Genomic DNA, 20,527 nt, shown 5'->3' on the forward strand with positions numbered 1-20,527 from the left:
GAAAAAGTATATCTTGGATCCACAGACATAACAATATTCGAGAAAGTTCTTCCGTAAACAAAGGTTAAATTCTGTGTTCTAGAGAAATCTTTACTTTTCTATCGAGAATTTTTTTGACATTTAGGCTTTTCAGATCATAATATAAACTTATATGTAATTTAAACAACCTAAATTAATAAATTACACTACCTCAAATCCGTAACTATATGTACTCTAAACATTTTAAATAACAAATAACCCCACTTTATATTCGCAACTATTATTTAAATGTCTGTCACTTTCAGAGTATGTATATCTGGTTGCCTATGCACATGGCTCACTTAAATATATTTACAATATTATAATTATTAAAAAAAACTTTTTACACTTATTATATGCTAATTTCTTAAAAATGCCCTCACATAAATAATTTTTATAATATTCCCTAGTATATAACTTATTAAAATAACCAAATACTTTTAATATCTAATATTATTTAGTATATAACTTATAAATTAATTTTTTAAACACTATTTTTACTCCTACTACTCCTCTACGTCCAATATCATTTCAATAGATATATATATATATATATATATATATATATATATATATATATATATATATATATATATATATAATTTAGCTCTCCAGGCCTAGAAGGCCCATGGCTTGGGTTATTATTCTTTTCCATTCTTTTCTGTTTGTTGATTTATTTTTCCAGTTTGGTATTTTTCTTTAAGTTTTTCTATGTCTTTTTCAACATCCTTCTTCTTCCTGCTTTTCGGTCTGCCTTTCTTCCTTTTCCCTTCTATTCCTCCCATTAGCATTCTTTTTGGCAGTCTCGTGCTTTCCATCCTTTGGATGTGTCCCAACCATCTTAGTCTTTGTGACTTTATGATCCCAACGATATTCGGTTCTCCATACATCTCCTCTAATTCCATATTTGGTCTTTTTATCCATATACCATTCCATAATTTACCTCCAAATATTTTCCTGAGGACTTTTCTTTCCCAGACTTGCAGCAAGACTTGCTCGGATTTATTCGTTGTCCATGTTTCACTGGCATATAATACAATAGGTCTTATTACTGTCTTATATATTCTTATCTTAGCCCTTCTAGATATGTTTTTGCTTCTTAATAAATTGTTTAGTGCAAAAATACAACGGTTACCGGCCATAATTCTCGCTTGGATTTCTTCCTTCATATTTGGTCTTCTCGTGAGTGTCGCTCCTAAATGTTATGGGTTAAGACATGTTTAAGATAGGATTTTTAGTGTATTGAAATCTGTTTCGTAGTATTTAGTGAATCGTTGTTTGTTATGTGCTTGGATTTGGAAAAAAACTATTGTTAACTAACTGATACAGTTGTTAAAAGTGCTTGTAATAAATATTCATCATCATTTTGGCTTGACAACCCTGTGTGGGTTCTAGCCTCCTCAAGAATTTTTTTCCAGTCGTCCCTATCCATCGCCTTCCTCCGCCAAGCATGTATTTCCATATTTCTCATATCTTGATCTATGTTATTTAGGAATCTTATTCTGAGTCTTCCTCTTCTTCTTTGACCAATAGGTCTATCAAGGAACGTTTTTCTAGCTGGGTCGGTTTGCTTCATCCGCATTACATGGCCTACCCACCTCAGACGTCCTATCTTTATGTGTTTTACGATATCTGGTTCCTGGTATATTCTATAGAGTTCGAAGTTGTATCGTCTTCTCCAGACACCATTTTCATTTACCGCTCCATAGATTCGCCTTAGTATTTTTCTTTCGAAACATCCTAATATGTTTTCATTGCTTTTTGTTAAAGTCCAGGTTTCTGAACCATATGTTAGGACTGGGCGTATTATTGTTTTGTAGAGTTTTACTTTTGTATTTCTTGATATAACTGTAAATTTAAAAAAAAGATTAAGTCCAAAATAGCATCTATTAGCCGTACAAATTCTGCGGTAGTGTCATTTGCAGTATTGACGAGCGTTCCCAGGTATACAAATTCGTTAACACCTTCGATGACGTCGTTGTCTATAACAAGTGGCCGTAGTATTTGTGGTTGCGTACCTATTTTCATGTATTTCGTTTTTTTGGTGTTTATTATTAAACCCATTTTTGTAGCCGCTTCCTTTAGTGCTACGTACCGTATTGTACGTATTGAACCGGTAGTTGTGATTTGTGACGTACGTATTACTTTTTCCAGAGCTAGATTGAATAGTATACAGGAGAGTGGGTCTCCCTGACGTAGCCCGTTATTTGTTTTAAAAGGTTCAGAGAGTTCCCCCTGGATTCGTACTCTGCATTTAACTTTTTCAAGGGTTAGTTTGGTTAGACTTACCAATTGATTTGGTACTCCTAGGTCTGTCATTGCTCTAAGCAATTCTCTTCTATTTACAGAGTCGTAGGCTGTCTTTTAGTCTATAAAAATGTGGTGCGTGTCTACATCGTATTCCAGTGTTTTCTCTAGAATTTGTCTCAGGGTTGAAATCTGATGAATTGTTGATTTACCACCTTTGAAACCAGCCTGGTATTGTCCTATTATTCGCTCTGCATATGGTGCCATACGATGGCATAGTATATTGGAGAATATTTTATACGTTGCATTTAGGAGCATAATTCCTCGATGGTTAGAGCATTCAAAGATATCTTTCTTTTTGTGTATGGTGCAAAGTATTCCCATATTCAAATCACTGGGAAGGGACTTTTGTATCCATATTTCTTTTATAAGCTGCTGTAGCGCTATTATGATATCGTGGCCACCTTCTTTATATAATTCCGCTGGGAGATTATCTATTCCGGGTAATTTGTTTCTGGCTAGTTTGTTTACAGCGTCTTTAACTTTCAGGATCGTTGAGTATATTAAGTATCTGGTTAAAATATTCCATCTATCGGTTTAGTACGTCTGTTCTTGTTGTTAATAGATCGCCATTCAAACTTCTACATTGATTTGTGTTTGCCTTGAATTCTTTTCTGTTGATGTTAACTTGTTTATAAAATGTTCTGAATTCTTTCTCTCTGTGGAGGTTTTCTACATATTGAAGTTCCTTTTTTAAGTGGTTTCATTTCTTCATTCTGTGTATTTTCTTTTCTTCTCTTCTCTTTGTCTGGTAATTCTCTATACTTGTTCTAATTCGGCAGGTAAGCATTTTTGCATAGGCTTCATTTTTTTTCTGTGTTGCGTCTTTGCATTCATCGTCAAACCAATGATTTTTTCGGGTACAAGTTTCTGTTCCTATTTCATCTTGTGCTGCTGACTCAATATCTTCCTTTATCCTGTTCCAGTAGGAGTCTATATCTCTCTGGTCTTCTTCGCTTAGACTTTGATTCCTTAACCTATTTGTAATATTTTCCCAGTACTGTTTTGCAACAGTTGCATCTCTCAGCTTCTGTACATTCCATTTCTTTCTATGTATTTTTTTTTCTTTGTTGGAATTTTAAATTCTAATAAATATTAATATACAATAAATGTTACTATTTTAGCTACAATTTGCTCCACACATTTTGAGAATGCGGAAAATGTTGTACCAACTGTACATTTTTTACTGTAATGGATTCATTAAGATCCACAAAGTTGGCAAAATGAAGGCGGTGTAATGTTGATAATATTTTGCAAACAATTACTAATTTAAGCAACAATGAACTGGAAAAAAATGAGAATATAAACGTGTCATCTTCGTTACTTATTTGATATTAATTAGGCTTTTAAAAAATATATATTTAAGTAATTCTATAACATTTTTGAATGATTAACGATAAATAGCAAAACTTCAGCAAACAATTTTTAATCTGGAAAAATAAAAATTTAAAACTAACCAGCATGGAGATCTCAACAGAGAAAACTAAAACGATAGTGATATCAGCGGAACCGAGACGATGTAAACTAGTCGTAAATAACAAAATAATAGAACAAGTGATGGAAACTGAATACTTGGGAATAAAACTGTCAAGCTACGGAAAAGTGGAAGAAGAAGTTCAAAAACAAGTGAACATGGCAAACAGAGCAGCAGGATGTCTCAGCAACACAATCTGGAGAATCAAATACCTGACAACGGAAACGAAAACCAGGATATATAAATCAACAATAAGGCCGATAATGACGTACACAGCGGAAACAAAAGCAGATACGGCGAAAACACAAAGACTACTGGAAACAACAGAAATAAAAGTCTTACGAAAAATACCAAACCAAACTCTAAGAGACAGAGTAAGAAGTGAGGAAACACGAGCGAGATGTGGAATAGAGGAAATAAACGCGTGGACCAAAAGAAGAAAAGTGGAATGGAATCAACACATCGAAAGAATGACATAAAATAGAATAGTACGAATAGCAAGAGACAAATCGCCAAATGGAAGAAGATCATTGGGACGACAGAGGAAAAGATGGTCAGACAACGTCAATTGAGGCTAAAAACCGAAGTAAAACAGGCATTAAGCCTATTTATAAAGTAGGAAGAAGAAGAAGAAGATATACTACCCAAAATTTTATGGGTTTAGTATACACTTCCACTATTTGTAATAATTATTCTTTTTCCAATAAAAGAAGTCTGTTATAAAAGTTTATTTAAACCGTTAATACTGTGAGATAGGAACTTTTGTGTTGTGGGTTTCCGGCTATGAATCTGTCAGAATATGCCCGAGCTGAGCGAATGGACTTTAAAATTTTATCTGCAAATTAAAAAAAAAATTAAGCTCAGGAGCGTAAGGGATATGATGAGTCAGTAGTGGAGCAGCTGTCTGTGGCATGCACACTGATTATAGTGTAACTGTTTATGTGCGTGTGGGTATGTGTGTATGTGTATACGTGTGTATGTAGTCATGATTAATCAACAAATCTGTAGCTGCAGCTCCTATTTCATGTTTTCAATAGATCTGCGGGTGTTTACTTAGTTATATGTCCATAGAACGTTCACTATCAGCCATTGGGACGTACCGTGTCAAAGGTGAGAAATTTATCACCAACTCATTCCTCCCTTGTTCTCATCCCTTGGTGTGCACGGTAATTGATATTTAGTAAAGTATGTTGTACCAAGCGTACTTTTAGTTTTAATATTTACCTTTAATATAACCTTTAAAAGTATTGCGTATCATTAATATAAAAACTTAAAACGAGGAATCGACTTTCACAAAAAGTCTTTTTCGAAAAAAGTAATAAAGACGTAATATTGAGATTTAATAGTATTAAACACTCTATCATCCCCAATCACGACAGCAAAACTTTCACGTTGGTATTAACTGCATTATAGATCGAGAGGAAAAATCTTTAGATACGGTGTGGGACTTTATTACACTCCATACGTCGTGGTATATGATTTATCACCAATAAAATTTTTGTTCTTACCTAAGCTATATTATAGAAATTATTATTATATTTATAGCAACTATTTTAGTAAAAGTAATCAAATTCTATTACAGTCTACATATTTGTGCAATGTATTTCTGTTCTATTTATTAACATTATTGCACCTTCATAAATTTTCCTATTTTAACTTTTCGGTCTTTTTATTACCATTGATTCGATATATAAATATATATGCTCCTGCAAATAAAAACTGGGAAGATGAGAAGTGAAAATTTTATAAACAGATATAATCAAGGTATAATAGGATAGGATTAATTATACATATAGGAGAGACATTAAAATAATAATCGGAGATTAATTTGCCGTATACCGTAGATACCGTAAGATTGAAACCGGACTTTAATAAAAAACTGAGAAGTAGTCAAGCAGGTAAAGGCTGCACCCTTAGAATTACCTTGGAACAACAAATGGATAGAATAAAGATATAGATATGAGTAGACTTCGGCAAATATGCAAATAAAAATGTAGAAAATATGCGCATAAATATGCACGTGTTTACCCGAAAATATGCAAATATTTTACAAAATATGCATACAAATAAATAAAAAAATCGTAAAATAGTAACAATTTTATTTAAAAAAAAAAGTGTACATAACTAAATATTTCCTACTATTCATTAAGATTTACATTTATTTTAAGTAACTACATCATTTTTAAGTATGAATAAACTTATTTAGAATTATGGTAACAATAAATGACCAAGTGGTGTTCAAAATTTTCTAACAAAAACTTGTGGCTTCTGTCTGAGTACATATATTTATATATGGAAAAACTTCGTTCAACATCAACTGATGTAACGGGAGCATTTTTCAAACTAACCAAAACATTTGGTTCTAAATTAATTGTTTCCGAAATATTTCCAGCTAGAACACTGACTACTTCAGAAAGAATATGGTAACCTTTATTTTTTTCCATAGTAGCTTCAAATTTTTTTAAAATATCTTTTCCAATATTACCTCTAACGTTCCGACAACATGACGCAAATTCTTTTATTAATGCTGTACTTTCGAACAATGACAGTTTTGGTGATTCTAACTGAGTAATTGTTTTTTGAACAAAACTAAAATTTGATTTTATAAATGAAAATTCTTGTTGAAGCAAGTTACTCTGAAAAGTTTGTTTAGAATCCAAAAGAGATTGGGAACTTTCATCTGTTAACGTATCAATTATGTTCTTTATTTTAACAAAATGATCTGCATAAAAATTAGCTGCTTCTAACCATGTTCCCCATCGCGTTAAAATAGGTTGTGGTGGAAGAGGAATGTTAGGTAGCATTTCTTTATAAAGTTGAATTCTTACAGGAGATTTAAGAAATACTTTTTTGACACTGGATATCATGGTATTTACAAGAGGAAACTTTTTTCGTATTTCCTCTGCAACTCTGTTTAATCCATGCGCTACACAAGTAACATGTATTAAATCTGGGAAAAATATTTTTAAATTTTGTCCTGCTTTCACCATATAAGGAGCAGCATCCGATAAAATAAGCAGTAATTTATTAGAAGGAATAGTTGTCGGAAGAAAAAAGTTGCTAATGTTTCTTGTATAAAACGCGAAATTGTTAAAGCATTTGTTTTCTCAAGTTGCTGGCATGAAATAAGATGAGATTTTGGTAAGGTATCTTCTTTAAGAACACCAATCAATAAATGAGCAATATACTTTCCTGAGGAATCAGTGGTTTCGTCTACAGATATGTAAAAATAATTATCTGCAATTTCTTCCTTAATATTAATTAACACCGACGAGTATAGCCCGTTCACATTATTTCTTCTTAGAGACCGATCACTTGGAACATTAAGTTTGCAATATTTTTTTAGAAACGAACTAAAATTTACATTTGCTAATTTTGAAAGCGGTATGTTTGCAGACACTAATGCGCGACACAAGTCTTCATTAAAAGTTTCTTGCTCATCTAATTTTTTTGAAGTAGATTGGAAACATTTAGCCATTGAAGTTTGATGTTTTCCTCCTATTTTTCCTTTTTTTGCAATGTGTGAAGCAGTTCTCACATGTTGGTCTATCTGAAATTTCTTCTCACATGCTATCTATAAATAAAAATAAAAACCTTTATTTTAACCCAACCTTTAAAATATAAAAATATACAAGGTGTTTTTGGTTAATCAAATAACTGGTTTGGAAAAAAAAACACTCGCTAAGTGTTTTAAATGCAGTATTAATCCACAAATTAGTTTTTGTTACTAACCATTAGTACATCATATAACTTATTTTAAAATTCAACAAAAGTTTTTTTTTGTTAATTCAATTACAATAAAAATAATTGTGTTTTAGAATAGCTGACTTCATAAAAAAAAGTAAAGGTGAAAAATTTTTCTAAATACACACCATTGTATTGTACCATGGACAATTTTTTCTCACTAAAGGAAGCTATTTTTCATTTAAAAACAACCTACGAGTACTAAATTTCAAGTAAATACGTTTATTGGTTTTAAAGTTATTGTTGATATTAACTAAAAGAATTTAATTTTTTTTAATTTTAACACCCTGTATCTCGAAAAGTAAATAAGTTTGACCCCTCATTAACTATATCGTTTTGTTCAATTTTTCGAGAAGTATCTACAGTCAAACGTTGTAAGTGTCATTTGGAAACACCCTGTATGTATGAAATATTAGATATTTAATAGAAAATATTAGATACCTACTTACAATTTTGCCACAGACTGAACAGTAGATTTTTCCCATATCCATAGACAGCTCTTTATAAGGTTTAATCCAAGTTGAAGCACTGGTTGTTTTAGGCATTATAAAATCACAATCTTCCTTTTTGTTACGCACAACGAGTGTTTACGCTTTGAATATCAAAACAAAAATGATTTACAAATCTGAGCATCAAATTAGAAATGTTTAGGTACCTAATTCAATAAACTGGGAGATTTTGGAAAATCCCTAAATTAGGAACAAAACTATTAGCCGTTTATCTGCTGTTAAGATACAATAAATTGTAGATAGATTTGGGGATTAGATCATAAAATGCAAATGAGCGAACCCTTAGCGATTATCCAATAACTGAATGACTCAGTGACCGAGACTTTCTAAGAATGTTGAGGGCTACTTAAATTGATCTTCTTTGAAATTGTAAATGTTTTGTACCTGTAGAGATTACGTACTTAGATCATTTATTGATTAAAATGACTACAAAATTTTATACAAGAATTGAAATAAATTGGTATGTTTAAAAATTTTCAAATACAGTATAAAAATCTGAACTTTTATGCACTTTATGCAAACTTTTATACAAATATACCAAAATATTAAATATTTGCATAAAATATGCACAATATGCAAAATATGCAATATGCATATTTGCAGAAGTCTAGATATGAGTTTTATCGACTTTAAAAGGCCTTCAACCGTGTATAAAGGCTACATATGTGGAGTTTCCTAAGGTTATATAGGATATAGAATTTTTCATATAAAAATCAATGCATGTCATTCAAGATTTACGACGTCAGAACCCCACACTGTTTCCAAAACATCAGAATAGTTTTTTTTTTTGGCATAGACGTTTATTCATTCAGCCAGACTCAACATGGTAGAAAAAAAGAATGTCTGGGTTTATATTAAAATAAGTATACAAAACAGTAAACAGGTAAACAGGGTCACTTTATTTTCGCCTAGGGGCCCATCAAGGCATTTTTTTTTAACATACAACACTAGGCCACGGTAAGAAAGGAATTTAAACAATTGGGTTAGAGACAAAGGTTACGTTATTAACTAATGTATATTTATTTACATGGTTATTTTACTATCTTTTAAAAATATAAGTAATAAATCATACACTGCTCTCGAGTCTAATGATAATAGGTACTGAAGGTTCCAAGGGGCTAATATATTGTGTTTATGTAAATTATTTATTAATCTGGATGAAATTATAATATTTCTGGGGCAACTGAAAAATATATGATCTAGGTTTCCTTCTTCTGTACAAAATTCACATTGATCATTATCTAAAACCTTAAGTTTAAATAAATGTTTGGGGTAACAAGCATGCCCAAATCTCAGTCTTATGATCGTGGTAACATATTTTCCAGGTACATTAAAAAACTTATACCAAGGAGTTTTAGGAATATCTGTTTTAAGAGAAGTGTATCTATTTGGGCTAACAATGGGATATTCCTTCCATATATTATCCCACCTTTGGTATAATCTTAATTTTAAGGAAGCCAGAAAGTCGCAAGCCGTGATTTTATACAAAGTTTCTCTACCAGACATAATACTTTCTCGTGCTAATTGGTCATCAGAATAGCTAATAAGTGATGAATTTTTTAAATGTCAACTATTTAAGAATGCACTAGGCAATTGGATTTTTAAAATGAAAATAATAATCACATTTTAAAAATTTCTTTTCCACTTTTCAATAATGTGGAAAACGAGATACGTGTAACGGGAAATTTGCAATGTAATCAAAAGCTTATTAAATAATGTGTACAAATTAAACAAGTCAAAACAATATTATATCAACAAACGCACGTGAATTAAATAGCTGGAAATCACGGTAGGTGAACCCAGTACCTACTCAGTCAACTGGGTAGGTACTCTCTATTAATGTACTTAGAGAACTAATAAAGGAATTATGAGGATCTAGTGAGTTCGAGTAACTAACCACCTGCAGAGGGTAAACTACCCCTAGAGTTCCACAATAAGGAACTCTTAATGGAAGCAATCCCATAAACGTTATTAGAATATACAACATCATTATATACGTTTAATTTTAAATACATTTAAAAACTCAAGTAGTGAGGCACTAAGTAAATCAGTATCTTTTATTAAGTAATATTGCATCTAAATAAGGAGAATTCAGTTAGTTGATACTGATAACTTCACTCATGAAGATCTCAAAATTTTGTTAATCATAAATAAAAAACTGTTTAACTAAAGAACATTTTATTGATTTAATAAAAAAATTAAAAGTACCTAAGACTAAAAAATTATAAATATAGGCCTAATTCTAACGGTGGAATGATAAAAAGCAATTTTTGTTCGGTGTAAAACAAAGCCGCATGTTACATTTTTCACACTGCACAGTTGTATAGCCAGTTTTACAAAATCTACATCTTCCTTTAGCGGTATAAAGTGGCCAGTGACCTAACGCATCTGTTCTGGTAGCATCATCAGGTCTTACAACAAGAGGGTGGCGAATAATGTTATCTGTATTTTCTATACTTGATGGACGGCCTCGCTTTACTTTGTTCCTTCCAGTGTTGGACAAAGACCTAGCTAGTTCCATTCTAAACTTCTTGAGAGGCATAAAATTTATATTATTGGCTTTACTGTCATTTTGATATAATATCCAAGCATTTATAATACAGACATCTAAGAGCCAGGTAACTATTGGAAAGTACCATCTTTTACTACGACTTGGACTTCTGTAAAGACCCAATAAAGAGTTAGCTTTATCCACTCCACCCATGTGTTTATTGTATTGAGTGATTAGATTTGGGCATGGCACGTTTATTTTTCTTTTATGTTCTTTAGAATACCTGTGTACATTATTGACTGGCTCAATCCCACAACCAGTGCTAGCAAGAAGTACACATTTGTTATCTGCCCATTTGACAACTATAATATTCTTTTGTTCATCGGATTTATAAACATAGGAACCCCTGCCACGTTTTAGCAAAACCTTATCAGTATCCAAGGTGCAACCTGCTATTCTATTTGAGCGAATAGTGCCCAAGCTAAGGATATTATACTTTTCCTTCAAGTAATCAAATAGTCTCAAACTGGAAAACCAATTGTCACAAAAAATCATTGAATTCTGGGGGTCATCCAATGTTTTACATAGTGCAATCACTGAAGATGCACCGACACCCAAGGTTTGTTCTTCTTCAGAAATCTGATTGATAGTTTCCTGTAGTTGTGAAAATGTCGAAGCTCCTTGATAAGGAATGAAATCGGCAATATATCCTGAAACACCTGCCCTTACAAAGAACTTGTAACCACATTTATGAGGCTTATTTTGTATGTATTGTCGTAAATTGCCACTGTATGTACCTTTGTATGCAACCATAGCCTCATCTATGGAATATTGGTTTTCGAACTGATACTTATAACAATTTGTAGAAATATGATCTAAGAGGGGACGAATTTTGAAATAGCGGTCTTTCGTTTCTGAAGTTTCTTCTAAGTTATCATTGAAATGGACCAGTGTTCTCAGTTTTTGAAATCTTTTTAGGGACATAACATCAGCAACAAGAGGAATTCTTGAAGAAGTAGCCCAATAATCTTCTATTGCTGGCAGCTGTTTTACCCCCATAAAAATCAAAATGGAGAAAAAGTCTGTTATTTCGGAAGTATTTGTGTTGACACTTAACCCAGTTTTTTGAGTACTGTATAAATTCGTCTGGTATACAATATTCTCTATTAGATTTAGTGAAAAAAACCTCGTAAAATACTCAAGAGGCAAGGCTACCTCTACTGCATTATTGCCTATAGTTGGATTTTCGAACGGAATGGTTTCTATGTCACTTTCAGACCAGTTATAATTTACTAACTCCACTACTTTTTTACGTTTTCTTGGTGGTTCTTCTTCTTCATTTGTTTGATTAGCCTCCTCTTCAGTTAGCAGTTGATGATTATGAGGTGCATCATTTTTATCTGATTCTGCGGCAATTTCATTTATATTGATGTTTTCAATTTTTTCATCATACTCCTCCATATCAGACAAATCAGAGAGATCAGGGTTAACAGGAACAATACACGACATTTTGGTCTTTTTTCCATAAAAGGAGGTAGTTGATATTTCATTTAAATTTTCCATATTGAAATCTTATACTGAAAAAAAAAGTCAATTACTAAACTGACAATGTTGCTTCAGAGCCACATGATGTTTGTTCAACAAAATAATATCATTACTTACCGTATACAGCAAAAAATAGCAGAGAATTACACTAAAACAACCTTTGTTTATATACCAAATAAAAATTCAACCTCATAGTACTCCTAACAAACGGTTGATAATAAAAATTATGACACACCCACTTACACGTAGGTCTCTACTGGTATCCTCTCTAGTAAAATTATTTTTTTCAAATATCTCTATTGAATGTTAGATGTCGCCACCAGTTTTATATAACTAACACGACTTGTTGCTTACAATAATTGTAATTATTATCATTGTCACATAACAGCTATATAAAGTAGAAATTGATTTAAGAGCTTATAACGACGATGTTGCCTGAGAGCATCAAAACCAGATACCGGGTTTACAATTCTTGTAAAGAATCCAAGTGTTAGCAATGGTTAGGTTTGGTAGATGGTAAAATATTCTAAAATACCATTTTCTACTTCTTAGGTTTTATTCTGTCCCATAATGCTGTCCAACAAATCAACACCGCCCATATGACGCTTATATTCTTGTACGAGATATGGACAACTTACTTCTTTTGTTCTCTTTACTTTCTTGTCATATCTGTTGGCAGTAGTTTTGGGAACTTCGCCAGCGAAAGTCGATAGAAACGTGACTAATTTGTTATCTTTCCACACTAAGCTATTTATTTCCATACCATCACAAGTACCAACAAACTCTACACTAGTTCCCCTATCTTCAATGTTTATAGCTTTTTCATCCGGAAGCTTACAATTTGGAATTGTATTCCTTCTTTCGGTTCCTAAACTGTGAATAGCTTGTTTGGACTGATATACAAGAGTAATAATTGTCAAAATAAAGCCTGTGACTCATATGCCTAAGAATAATTCTAGCCAACCTCACCACAACATTTGCAGTTTCTCCGAGGTCAGGTTCAAAAGCAGGTCTCGTTTTTTGATCATTCTCTTGTCCTGTATATAATTCTATACGATACGCATATCTAGAGCTACTGCATAAGACAAAAAATTTAAAACCCCTTTTATCTGGCTTGTTTGGTAGGTATCGACGGATTGAAAATGCTGAAAATTGAGGTGGTCAATTATTGGTCTAATTTTATAAACTCTATCGTAGTTTGGATTGTCACGGGATAAGGCATTCTCGATATTATTGAAATGTAAAAATTGCCTGATTTTTTCGTACTTGTTGACTGACATAGTCTTCTGACCAATATGCCGTTGTATTGGGGAAATAAACAAGTGACATATATATTGTAATTCTAATTCTAATTTTGTCTAACAGTCTATCTGTTAGACTTAAATTAAGAATAAATTAAAATATTCATAGGGACTTTCTAGTTGTAGGGTATTACTTGGAAGACTCTGATTTCCTCTAAATTTTAGTTGCTGTTAGGATAAGTTCAAATTTTTTTTCCCCATATAATGTCTAAAAATAAAAAAAACATCTAGTATTTTTGATCACAAATTGATTGTAAAATAAGTATACCATTGCCCTTGGAGTAAACCAGAGTATCTATAGGCTCCTCCTCTACAGTAGTATTAACTATATTAGTGTCTACAGCATTCTATTTCGTTCACTGGTTCAGAATCCTCATTATCAGACTCACCATATGTACCAACTTGTTCGTCAGGTAAGAAATCTGGATCGACAATATCATCATCATCATCATCATCATCAAACCCATCTTCGCTATCCCAATGCCTATCTATTAAATCGGCAAGTTCCTTGTCAGTCAGCGGCCTTTTATCTTTCCAACTCATGATGTTTTATCTAAAAGATAAAATTTACTAGATATGCATGATGTTGTTTGTAAACAACAACAACAAAAAACATCATTATGAGAAAAATATGCGCAGTACTGTATACCGCAAGACATCATGCATTTTACTTACCTTAATATAACACGTAAAATATATTTACTCAAATTACTTTGGTAAAACTAACAAAAAACAATCTAAAGCACATGTCAGTGTCTAATCGTGTACACTACCTAACTAAGAAGACAAAATATTGGTAACCAACACCATCTATGATTGTTTAGTCTACTTACGCTCATTAATACTGCATTGTTAGTGAACAACGTCATGCACAAACTGATTCATCTTTATCTGCTATTAAAATAAATGTTTATTTTTAGTATGTTGTTTTTAAACAACATGATCCAGTACAGGGTTATACAATAAACCAAAAATATAGTGCAGTATATATGTAAAGAACAGAAAGATACAAAATTGAAAAAATTACAATAGTTGCCTTACAAAGATTCCCCAAGCACATTGAAATAAATCAAGGTCTATTTTAATACCACTTAGAATCATTCTGTTCATGTGAGAATGTTTAACAGAATTATAACTATGAAACTATTTGTAGCAAATTAGAGCAGAAAAAATATCCGGCACTTCGTCCAAAGCAACTTAACTCAACCAATATCAAAACTGAATAATATATAGAACCCAGAATCACATATGCTCAGGTAACATTTAACAAACAAATGAAACTCCCTGACACACGTACGCAACAACACCAAAACGAGACCTCACACGAAACCAAAGGCCATGTGTTCGAAGTGAATCAAATGATGAAAGTACTCATTGAACAAATAAGTACAATTTTAAACCTTTTGAGTACAGTGAACCCTGTATTGTGCAAATAACCAAGTTTCTCAAAGTGGCACTCTGAAATGTCAACGGACTAACCCAACATACCACCCACAAGGTCAAAGCCTTCATAGTCAACAATAACATTGACATAATGCTGATATCTGAAACCCACTTTACCAGCTGCAGTTATTTTCAAATTATGTCATATTCAGACGATACGGCACACGGTCAATCTGCAGGCATAATCAAAAAATCAATCAAACATCATGGACATAATAAAATCTATAAAGACCATTTGCAAGCCATAAGAATATCCAATAAAGATTCGGAAAGGCCATTAAAAATAACAGCCATCTACTGCCCACCACGACATAGTATAAACAAACAACTATTTACATAGTTCTTCATATCTCTTGGAAACAGATTCTTGGCAGGTGGAGACTACAACGCTAAGCATACACACTAGGGATCTAACTCTCACTTATTTGTCCAAAAGGAAAACTTTATATGCGTATGCAATAAAACAGTCTTAAAAACATATCCACGGGTCAACCTACCTACTGTCCCACCGACAGAAATAAAATACCAGATCTGGTAGATTTTTGCATCACCATGGGTTTACCCATCAATTACCTGAGGGCTTCTTCTTGTTATGATCTGTCTTCTGACCATTCTCCTGTTTTAATAGAAGTAAGTTCAGAAATCCCTTACAGAACGCCATCTGCTGCATAAGTTAACAAATCCACAAACTGTGAACAATTCAGAGAATTACTAACTTATAAATTAGAATTAAATATCTCACTTAAAACACAACTGGAAATTGAAAATGCCACAGAATACATTAACCAATCCATACAATACGTTGCGAGGGAATCAATGACAATCAAGAAAGTAAACCGCTTTACTCATGAACCATCCAATAAACTCAAACAAAAAATTATTGAGAAACGAATATTAAGACGTAGATGGAAGCTGACGAGAGCACCACAAGAGAAGACCAATCTTAATAGAGCTACAGCAAAGTAAAAAGCGTTAAAAAACCACAAAAACAATGGTATACATTATTATCTCAGACATCTTTCGCCTACAAAAGCTACCGAGTATTCACTTTGGAAAGCAACCAGGCAAATATAGCGTCCTCAATTCTCTAACCCTGCAATCCGCACTGAAGATGACGCATGGGCAAAAAGCAATAAAGAGAAGGCTGAAATTTTCGCTGAACATTTTAAGACGGGTTTCCAGCCTTTTGCTGCAAATAAATATATTAATATAGATAATAAAATTCAAATTTATCTAGAATCTTCCTATCAACTTAAAACTCATCTGAAAAAGTTTACATTGAACGAAGTCAATAATATTATTCACAATAAATAAAACCCCAAAGAGTCCCCAGGTTAATAACCTAATTACCTTAAAGAAATTACCAAGAAAAGCCTACTTCATCTTACACAACTGTATAACGTCGTACTAAGAGCAGGGCATTTTCCTCCAGTTTGTAAATTAGAACGAATAATATTAATTCCAAAACCCTCAAAATCCTTGAAGGAAATAAACTCCAACAGTACTATTAGTTTGTTCTCTATTATGTCTAAAATATTGGTAAAACTGCTGTTATCCAGAATGGAGCCAACTTTAATTAAAAAACAAATAACTTTTCATTGCCAGTTTGGCTTTAGCCACAGCACGGTACTACTGAACAAATTCACCGGGATTAACAACAAATACGTAAATCACTGAAAAACAGAAAATATTGCCCAGGAATCAATATCATGCTCCTTAAATATCTCCCAAGCATTTGATAAAGTCTAACATAATGACCTTTTACACAAAATCAAAAAATCCCTTCCCAACAATTACTTCCAAATCCTAAGGTCCTACCTGCAAGACCGCCATTACCTTGTAAAACAGCACGATGAGTATACCAGACTTTACCAAATTATGGCCGGAGTCCCTCAAGGCAGTGTCCCTCGGACCAGTGCTGTACTTCATATTCACTGCGGACTAACCTACATCACCAGAAGTCACAACAGCAACTTATACATAAGAAAACACATATTTACCAAGCGAAAAAACCTTAAACTCAAACCATATTGGTTATTAGGTCGGAAGTCAAAACTACTAATCGACAACAAAATTTTAACACATAAAGTTATTTTAAAACCCATTTGGAGCTATGGAAATCAGCTATGGGAAACAGCAGCTAGATTGCCAGTATTGGCATTCTTAAATGATTCCAATGGTAACTCTTCGGAATGATAATTAATTCTCCATAATACGTTCCAAACAAGACGATCGTACGAGACCTCAAAATGACAACTGTCAACGAAGAAGTAACCAAACTCTGCCAATAATATGATCAACAATTAATAGATCACCCTAATAATCTAGATCAAAATTTAATGAGACAACCAATCGGATGAAGGCTTAAACGAAAGACCCCAGCCGACCTGTTACTATAAACTAGTCGCAGAAACAAAATTAGGGTCTACAATCAGAAGCCCCAACAAACCCCAAGATATACTTGACACTATTCTAGTAAGAATATACAGGAAATTGTTAATGGGCAATTTTCTACAAGGCATTTTTTCTTTAATATTATTTATATTGTTAAATATTGTCAAACAATTTTCTTATTGTAATTATATTACAGACTGAAAATATATTGGGATGTTAACTATAAAAAACAAAGCTTTAAGCACCGAGTTGAAATTTGCCTAGACAGACAGCCTACAGATTAGACACTGAGCCCTGATGCAGTTATATTTTCACTTAAAATTGATTAATCTCTTCTATACCTCTTTTAACACAAGCTGTTATTCATCATACATAATTTTAAAAACCACTAAAGAACTTTTCGGGTTACCCTATCGTAAGATTTTACAAGACCAATGAGGACCATATGGACGTATGTTTACGCCTATATATTTTCATTAGCAGTTTTTTAATCAAAGTTTTATTATGTTGTTCTGGTTTGCATAGACCTTTACTGATTTCAGACATTTTGGTGTTCTTGTAGTTTTATGACTCTGTAGTTCATATGTTGTTGAGCATCAACTTTCTTTACACAGGTACTACGATACTAGTTCTCCATTAATTTGGTATGTATTAAATTTTATAATTATATTAAACAAGCCGGTAAGCCAACTAGTTCCTGTATCTAAAAATACTCCCCTTACGTTTCCAGGGACATCAACTAGTACAACTGCTTTATCTTTCTTTATTTTTAGTAGTGCTTGAGCAACTTCCTTGTTTGCTACTTTTTATTCCTCTGTCTCTGTCAACTATATCTATAAGTTTTGTTTTTTTTTTCTGTCAAACTGTGTCATCTATAAACTGCCAAAGTATTTTTTGTCGCCATTTGCCATTCTTTTCGTATAAGAGTATTTTATTATTTTCTATTTTACATTATTCATAAACATCTAATCTTGTTATTTGCTTTGCTATAAATTTTAGGCTGTTTTATATAATTCTTTCACCCTCTCGGATCTCAAGTTCGTTATACTTGTACTTTCTTCATTTTTTGTTGTAATTTTGAAAATCTGTATCAGACTCTAGCCGTGATAGACGAAAATACCACTGAACTTTTAAAAATCATATTAACAAGCTGAGTTTTGCTGAGAACATCAACTCTGGAACCCCAAAAAAGATGCAAAAAATGTGCTGCTTTATTCCACTAGCTCCCCTAAAAACCCGTCGTAGGGAGGGAAAAACGGAGAAAATCAAATTTACGGATTTATCAAAAATCTGTACATTGTACAAGAAATATTTCAAATTATACAGAAAATATTTCAAATAAAAAATATAGCTGAGATAATTTTAAACAAAATGTTTATTGGCACTTTTTTAGTAGAATGAATCGTTCTCTTAGAAACAATACTTGAACCGACCGGTGATTCTCAATGTCAGGTACACGTGAAATCAATGTTAAATAAAATTTGTATCAACTCGTCTGTAAAACTTCTTTTGATCAGAGTGTCCTATCAATACAAATCAAAATGCGTTTTAAAGGTGAACAGGGCAGCTTTCGTTTGCAATTTTTGCATTTTGCAGTAAATGGAGTCAGTTTCTATAAAGGTGTTATATAAATAAACGTTTTATCGATTTTTGAGATTAGTAACATTTATCACCATTGACCGATCACTATGAAATTTTTATTACTAGAGCCCAATTTTCAAACCGTATAGCCTGAGCTTTCGGTTTTGAGTTTTGGTAATAAATGTGAGGCGTTTAAAGTATGCCTAAAAATGCTGAATTTAAACTTTCACGTTACAATCTCAAACGTTTCAAACTGCTTCTTGTTGATAACATAAGTAGAAACTGGGAAAAAGATATTAATACTATAAATTAAATGAAATCGTAGGCTTCCACGGCCAGAGTCAGAATTATAGTTTATTCGTCTTCCGGGTTTGGACCGTGTCATTTGTGAGTGACCCAAAAGTGGGTTCATCTCGATGTTTCGCTACAATTGTATGTAGCTTCTTCAGGAGAACAAAAAAGAAAAAGAAAACAAAAGACAGGAAGATGGGTAGTTAGCAACGGTAACTCAGTTACTCAACGCAACCAGAGGCGAATACTAACTACCAAGATGGGCATTTGGTCACAGTAACTCAACTACTTAACGCAGCCAGAGGTGAAAACCAAATGCCAGGACAGGGATTCACGTCCAACAGCTCAGAACACTAACGCGTCGGATTCACTCCCCGCCTCTCGACGCGTTAGTGTTCTGAGCTGTTGGACGTGAATCCCTGTCCTGGCATTTGGTTTTCACCTCTGGCTGCGTTAAGTAGCTGAGTTACTGTGACCAAATGCCCATCTTGGTAGTTAGTATTCGCCTCTGGTTGCGTTGAGTAACTGAGTTACCGTTGCTAACTACCCATCTTCCTGTCTTTTGTTTTCTTTTTCTTTTTTGTTCTCCTGAAGAAGCTACATACAATTGTAGCGAAACGTCGAGATGAACCCACTTTTGGGTCACTCACAAATGACACGGTCCAAACCCGGAAGACGAATAAACTATAATACTATAAAATTAATGAACGGGCGAAAAGAAAATAGGAAATTAATAAAAAACGAATAACATTCCATACCTGGAACCTGGAAACAAATATACGCTGGCAAAGAAAACAGTTTGTAAAAAACAAATAAAGTAAAGTAAGCTGATAATGTATTTTTAAAAAAATATAATTCTCTATATCTGTTTAACGCGAAAGGTAATAATAAATTATTGGACTGTTTCATTTTTTATATTCGTTGCCCACTTAATAATGGCCATTGAAATAAATTGGAGTTTACTTTGGAGTCGGTTGTTTATAGCGACCGAAGGAAAGTAATAAAACTCTAACGTCATTCTGCTAATAACTGATATGTAACCTATAAATAAAAGTATTTTAGAACGCAAAGTCTGGTTAATCCACCTTGTACGCAATACAAGTACGGTAGACTAAATCCAGAGGGTCAGGAAGTCGCCGTGAATGTTGCCAGCTTGACGGTTCACTATAAAATCGTTGAAAAATGCTTTGGGACAAAACGGAAAAAATCAACTATGTACTCAATAAATCTCAATACTCAATACTTAATACTCATTACTCAATACTGTTTAATCATGTTAAAAATATAGAAACAAACTTACACACATGAAATATGTACAAAACTCTCAATTAAAATTAAAATTATTTACAGATATTCATTATTTTTTATAAGGAATTTTTTATCAATATTTTTTAAATTTTAGTTTTAAATTCCTTTTCAGACCAGTTTT

The sequence above is a fragment of the Diabrotica undecimpunctata genome, chromosome 10, assembly GCF_040954645.1.
Source record: "Diabrotica undecimpunctata isolate CICGRU chromosome 10, icDiaUnde3, whole genome shotgun sequence".
Classification (NCBI taxonomy): domain Eukaryota; kingdom Metazoa; phylum Arthropoda; class Insecta; order Coleoptera; family Chrysomelidae; genus Diabrotica; species Diabrotica undecimpunctata.